This window comes from Hemitrygon akajei, chromosome 31 (genome assembly GCF_048418815.1).
Source record: "Hemitrygon akajei chromosome 31, sHemAka1.3, whole genome shotgun sequence".
Taxonomy (NCBI): domain Eukaryota; kingdom Metazoa; phylum Chordata; class Chondrichthyes; order Myliobatiformes; family Dasyatidae; genus Hemitrygon; species Hemitrygon akajei.
The window spans coordinates 28,574,669-28,580,668 of record NC_133154.1 but is presented as its reverse complement, the minus strand read 5'-3'; the positions used below and the strand labels follow the sequence as shown (position 1 = coordinate 28,580,668).

The window sequence follows — 6,000 nt, the reverse complement described above, 5'->3', positions numbered from 1 at the left end:
AGACTAACTGACCTATAAATTTCTTCCACTTGCCTCTCCCTCTCCACGAAGAATGGAGTGATATTTGCAATTTTACATTTTTGTGGAACCATCCCAGAATCAATTGATTTTTGAAAGTCCTTTACAAAAGCCTCTGTAATTTCTTCAGCCACCTCCTTCAGTATCCTGGAGTGCACCCCATCTGGCCTAGGTGACTTATCTACTTTCAAACCTTTCTGTTTCCCACGAACCTTCTCCAACTTCACACACTCCTGCCCCCTGACTCTCAAACTTTCAGCTTACTACTAGGAGTCTCCCACAGTGAAGACTGATGTAAAATACTTATTCAGTTCATTCACATTACTACCTCGCCAACAGAATTTTTCAGTGGTCTGACATCCACTCTCTTCTTTATGGTTTTTCAGTTGCGCTTTGTTGGTTTTTAAAGGCTTCCCATTCCTCTAAATTCCCACTAATCTTTGCACTACTATATGCCCTCTCTTTGGTTTTTCTGTTGTCTTTGACTTCTCTTGATAGACACAGTTGTGTCACCATGTCGTTAGAATATTTCTGCTTCTTTGTGATATACTATATGTATCCTGTGCATTCCGAATTGCTGCGAGCATTTTCAGCTATTGGTTCTCTGTCGTAATCCCCATCAGTGTTATTTTCCAATCAATATTGGCCAGCTCCCCTCTCATGACTTTACGCCTCTGCAATCTGATACATCTGAGTTGTATTCATGCAATAGAGTGTTGATTGCATTGACACCTGTGCAGGCATCTCAGTCAATTGGATGTCTCCTGATCTGCAATTTATTCCAAACGCTGTGGTCTCCGAGTAGTATTAATGCAATGAGGTGTTGATTGCATTCATGCAATCAACATTTTAATCTATTCAATATATGTATACTGTAATTGTAGTACTTGTTTATTTATTGTTATTCTTCTTACATTATTTATTAATTTTTCCCTGCTAGATTATGTATTGCATTGAACTGCTGCTGCTAAGTTAACAAATTTCACGTCACATGCCAGTGATAATAAATCTGATTCTGATACCGATTCTGACATAAGCAGACATATATCAATCAATTGGGCCTTTCCTGTTCTGAAGTTTACTCCAAAATCCAGCTTCAGGAAGGCAATTGTTCTGAGCTACATTTTAAATTCAATCTACATTCTATATTAAGATCTGAAAGATGGTTAGCATTGAAATTAATATTTGCACTTTACCCTAACTTCAGAATACACCCTAACAACAGCTTCCTGATTAGTCAGGGCATGAAGGGATATGTGGAGAAGGCAGGAGATTGAGGCTGAGGGGGAAATCGATTTGCCATGTGAAATGGTGGAGCAGACTTGAATGGTCATATGGCTTAATTCTGTCTTCTGGTCTGACAAATGGTCTGTTTCACCATCCTTCCTGGTATCAAAGAAAAATCCAGGCCTCAGCGGGAGATGTGGATTGTTGAAGTCAGAACTTTGTGGATGTAATCCTCCATGGCTTTTCTCTCTGGAACCGATAGAGAGTATACTGTCCCTGAAAAGTACCTGGTAGCAGATGAGTGACACAGCCATAGTCCCAGTGAAGTGGCAGATGGGGTGGCCTTTTTCTTGCAGAAGACCTCCAGCAAGTCTAAATATTCTGGAGGTGCTCTAGACAAATCAGATGCACTGGGATTCGAGGTGAAAGGTTCAACAGATAATTCGGGAGGTGCCTCGGGCTCCTTTTCTTTTGCCCTGATTTGACCAGACCACACCAACACCAGTAGTTCAAGTGACTCTCGGATTGTGGAATTACATCCAGGAATAAAACAGAAAGTGTGCTGGAGTAGAAAGAATCTGACAGGAGAGGAATGGACAAAAGGGAAATGGAAGGAGGAGGAGGCTCTGGTGAAAATAATAGGCAGCTGAAAAGAGGTGGAAGGTCAGAGTGGGGTGAGCGGTGGGAGATTTTTTTTAAACTGAAAAGAGAAACCGATAATCATGCCATCAGATTGGAAGATAACTGGACAGAATACAAGATGTTGTTTCTCCAACCTGAAGTTGGCCTACTTTTGGCTCCATATTCCATAAACATCTCTGGTCAGATTACTGACATTCTAATTGTGTATTTCTCTTGTTCAGGCAACTGGATCTTGAATTTTAAACCAGAAAGGGCATGAACTGTGGGGTAGATCAGAGAGGGACAAACAATGTAGTTATTAGAAGGAATTAACAGAAGCGCATTTATTACATCTGATTGTAATTATTATATTAGCAATTATATCCCTCACCAAAATCTTTGAGGAAGTTCTATAAATGTACACTGGAGATACAGAAGACTGAGTTAATGACTGGGACCAAACCCAGTTAGGTCATTCATAGAATGACACGTTACCTGAAGTGGTTATAGGCTGGGATCTAACACAAGGGTTCGAGGGGTTATATATGGAATGACAGATCCCCAGAAGGATGTTCATTCTGGGATCTGATTTAAGTGTTTAGGGGTTCATGTATAGAATAACCTCTCCCTGTGAGTGTGTTACACACTGAGATACAATCCGGGGTTTTGGGGTGGACCAAATCTCTAGGAATGGATTACATGGTGGGTTCTAATCACGAGTTTGGTGGCTGGTAGGTGGGATATCCTCTATGTTCAATAATGCATACTCACAATTATTTATACACTGGTATTTAAGTGTCTGATCACAGCACAAAGCAAAGGCATGTTTTTGTAGTCATCTAAGAATGTCGTTCTGGCTTCACTTCACATGTTTGTCATTTCTGCTATGAAACTTGAGTTCTACAAACAAAGTGGTTTCACATTGGCACGCTATAAGGTGGTAAATCAGTAACATTTATCCTCTCAGGGAGTTCTGTCCTGGACATAGGTCATTGCAGTCAGGTGATGTGTACATGCTGACAACATTGAAAATCAATCTGGATCCTGGTGAAATCTCAGTGCCCACCACCGAGAAAGAATTTGGGTGAGTAGAGGATTTTAGGGGGGGGGCTTCACATTGTATACACGATCAGTTATTTAATTCTGTGAAGAAACTAAATTGTGCAAGGGCAGCCTGCTCCATAACAGTGAGTACGAGGGATAGGAGGGATCAAGTGCTATGGGGTGTGTTTGTGGTTTATATTATAGAACAACAGATAAGCAAGAGTGAGTTATAGGCTGAGTCCTAACCCAAGGATTTGAGGGGATTGGGATGGTACTGTATCTGTAATGAGAGAGCTATGGAGGGTGGTGAGCCCAAGTGCAGAGTAAGGTCTAGAATGAACTCAGACTTAGACTGGAAATAAACAAGACAACACCAACAAAATCTAAACGCAAAATCACAAACAGTAGCTCTAGAAATGGAACTCTTGTGATTGAGCAGGGACTGCTCAGCATGAGCCCTGTAAGAACACACTTTCTGTGAAGGATTGTCACAGATAATAATTGGCAGTCTAAGTCTTAAAGGGATAGTGGCAACTCTGGGGAACCGGAATGCTGAAACCTGGCTACCTGCCCCTGTTCACTCAGTACCATGACAGAGCCACCTCCTAAGCCAACTCCTGATGGCCCAGGATGATCCTGATGGTGTAGGTGAAAGTCCTCTGACAACGTCGGGTCCAGGATGCCCAATGGAGGAATCTGGCTTCTTCCTTCTGGGCCATATTAATCTTAATCGACAAGGTACTGCCTTTTCACTTCAAACAATGTGGGTGTCCAAAAGTCGCCATAATGTGTAAGTGGGCTGTCCCTCAACAATTCTGGGAAGTGAATGAAATTTGGGAACTGAAGCCAATGGGTTGGCAGCCAGGGATTTGAGGCAGGATATGTGGAATGTGGGGTGAATCTGTATTGTGCTTGGGAGTTGGAGACAATAGGTAACCAGGTTGATGCTTTGCATGATTTTGAATGGGCTGATGGAAAAAGGGACCTGTGTTTTTGGATTCAGTGGACGTGGGGAGATCTCTAGTTGAGATTCAGACCCACTGACCAGAATCAGAATCAGAACCAGCTTTATTATCACAGGCATGTGACGCAAAATTTGTTAACCAGAAAGAAGCGCTGGTCTCTGTCCTCTCCAGTGGTTGGTCTGGTCTTGTTGTTGCCACAAGTTGGCCAACAACATCTCTCTCGCCTTAACCCATTTATGTCGACGTCTCTGGATTAGCACAAGGCCTTTAAGTATAAACTTTCCATGAAGGAATACGGCAGACAATAATTGGAAGTCAGAGTCTTAAAGGGAGTGTGTCAGCTAACCACATTCCAGGGAATTGCAGTGCCGAAACTTGGATGCCAGCTGCTGTTCAGTTGGGACCATGACAAAACTCCCCTCCCCCCAACCTATGGCCAGCTCCTAAATGCCCAGGGTGATCATGATGGTGCAGCAGTAAGTCCCCTAGGCTGCGAGTTACCCCAGGATGCTCAGCCAGGTGCAAAGCATGTCCCCAGTTGACCACCTGCGAATGAACAGGAAACAAGGATACATCTGGGAGGAGGACTATTACCTATATCTGTTCTATGTTCCTCTTGGGCTTGGTGCAGTCCTGGGCCTGGGGGTCTCTGTAGATGTCTCTCTTCAAAGAAATTGAGAGAGAAATTAGTAGCAAATACATGAGCTCCATCTGTGAAGTATGAAGCGTATATGAAGTGTGAAGTATACATTTCCAGTCGAAGTTTTGTTTGGCAAAATAACTTTTTACCGCTTCCACAATATTGACTGTCTTTGTGTTTTTCAAAACGAATTTGAAAATAAAAACTCTTTCATGGAATCAGCATGCACAGAACAAACAAAAACAGGGAGCTGTGGAATTTGGCTATCTTTGAAGCAATAGATTAATAGATTCTTAGTCAGGACTTGAAAGTGATTAGGGCAGAGAAGGAACTGGATCACTGGAGATGAAATGGAACAGACTCGAAAGCGAGCCTAATTCTGCTCTTATTTCTTATGATCTTATGGTCTTATCAGAGAACTGTTTCCAGTCTTTCCCCCTTTCTTCGAGTCGACAAACCATCCGGACCATTTCCAGTGCATATGATTTTACTAAAATCTCTCTTATAGTGTGGGGCTGATTGTGCTTGGCAAACTGGTAACAAGTTCAAAGTATATTTTATTATCAAACCACATATATGACCATAAATGACACTGCGATTCATTTTCTTGTGGGCATACTCAAAAACAAATCTGTAGAATAATAACTATAACAGAATCAATGAAACACCGCCCAACTAGAACATTCAACCAAAGTGCAGCAGACAACAAACTATGGAAATACAAAAGGAAGAAATAATGATAAATAAATAAGCAATAAATATCAAGAACATGAGATGAAGTCTCCTTGAAAGCGGCATTTCAACTTCAAGCGGGTTTGCAGAATAACATAAAATAAATAAAGCTAAATAAAATGTTTGATTCAACTGATACATTTTAAACTCAATACTTTTGTATATTTTAAAGTAATTTGATAACTCTGCAAAGAAATACTTAATTTGTATGTTAATTAAGTGAAGTGCAAGATATGCCAAGTTAGTAAAACAAGGGAGGTTTTACAATTCATCCAAAGTTTTAACACTTTTAATGGCTTTTAGTTACTCAGTTAGACACATGGATTACAGCAGTATCTCAGGTGTTGGTCCTTCCTGGAATTCAATTATTGTTGCAAATGTCGTTGTGTGGTATTACCAAAGGCCACGCAGCTTTGTCGAGTCTCATTTGAACTGTCCCGTTTTGCAACCATGGTCGATACAGCAGCGGTTCCAATAATTACCATAATTTTAAAGTAGTGATGCCCGTGCAGTAAACAATATTGAGATATTTGTAACAATTGTATTAAGATATGAAAATGTCTGATTTCTATTGGTGACGAAGAAACTGGTACTAAAAATCAAACACAAGGGTCCTGATGAAGGGACTCAGCCCGAAACGTCGACAGCGCTTCTCCCTGTAGATGCTGCCTAGCCTGCTGTGTTCTACCAGCATTTTGTGTGTGTTGTTGTTGGTACTAAAAATATTAGTTTAGTTTGGTATTACTGTGGTTA

At 41.1% G+C, this 6,000-nt stretch overlaps 1 protein-coding gene across 2 annotated transcripts in view; it reads left to right on the top strand.

Annotated features, from left to right (window-relative positions):
- Positions 1-2,867: 2,867 nt before the first annotated feature.
- The window catches only part of LOC140718963 (guanylate-binding protein 1-like), a 47,772-nt gene continuing 44,639 nt past the window's right edge, over positions 2,868-6,000 (top strand). For both annotated transcript variants that reach the window (XM_073033255.1, XM_073033254.1), the window contains exon 1: positions 2,868-2,950. The gene's annotated coding sequence lies outside the window, so the exon portion shown is untranslated. The remainder of the gene's footprint in view (positions 2,951-6,000) is intronic.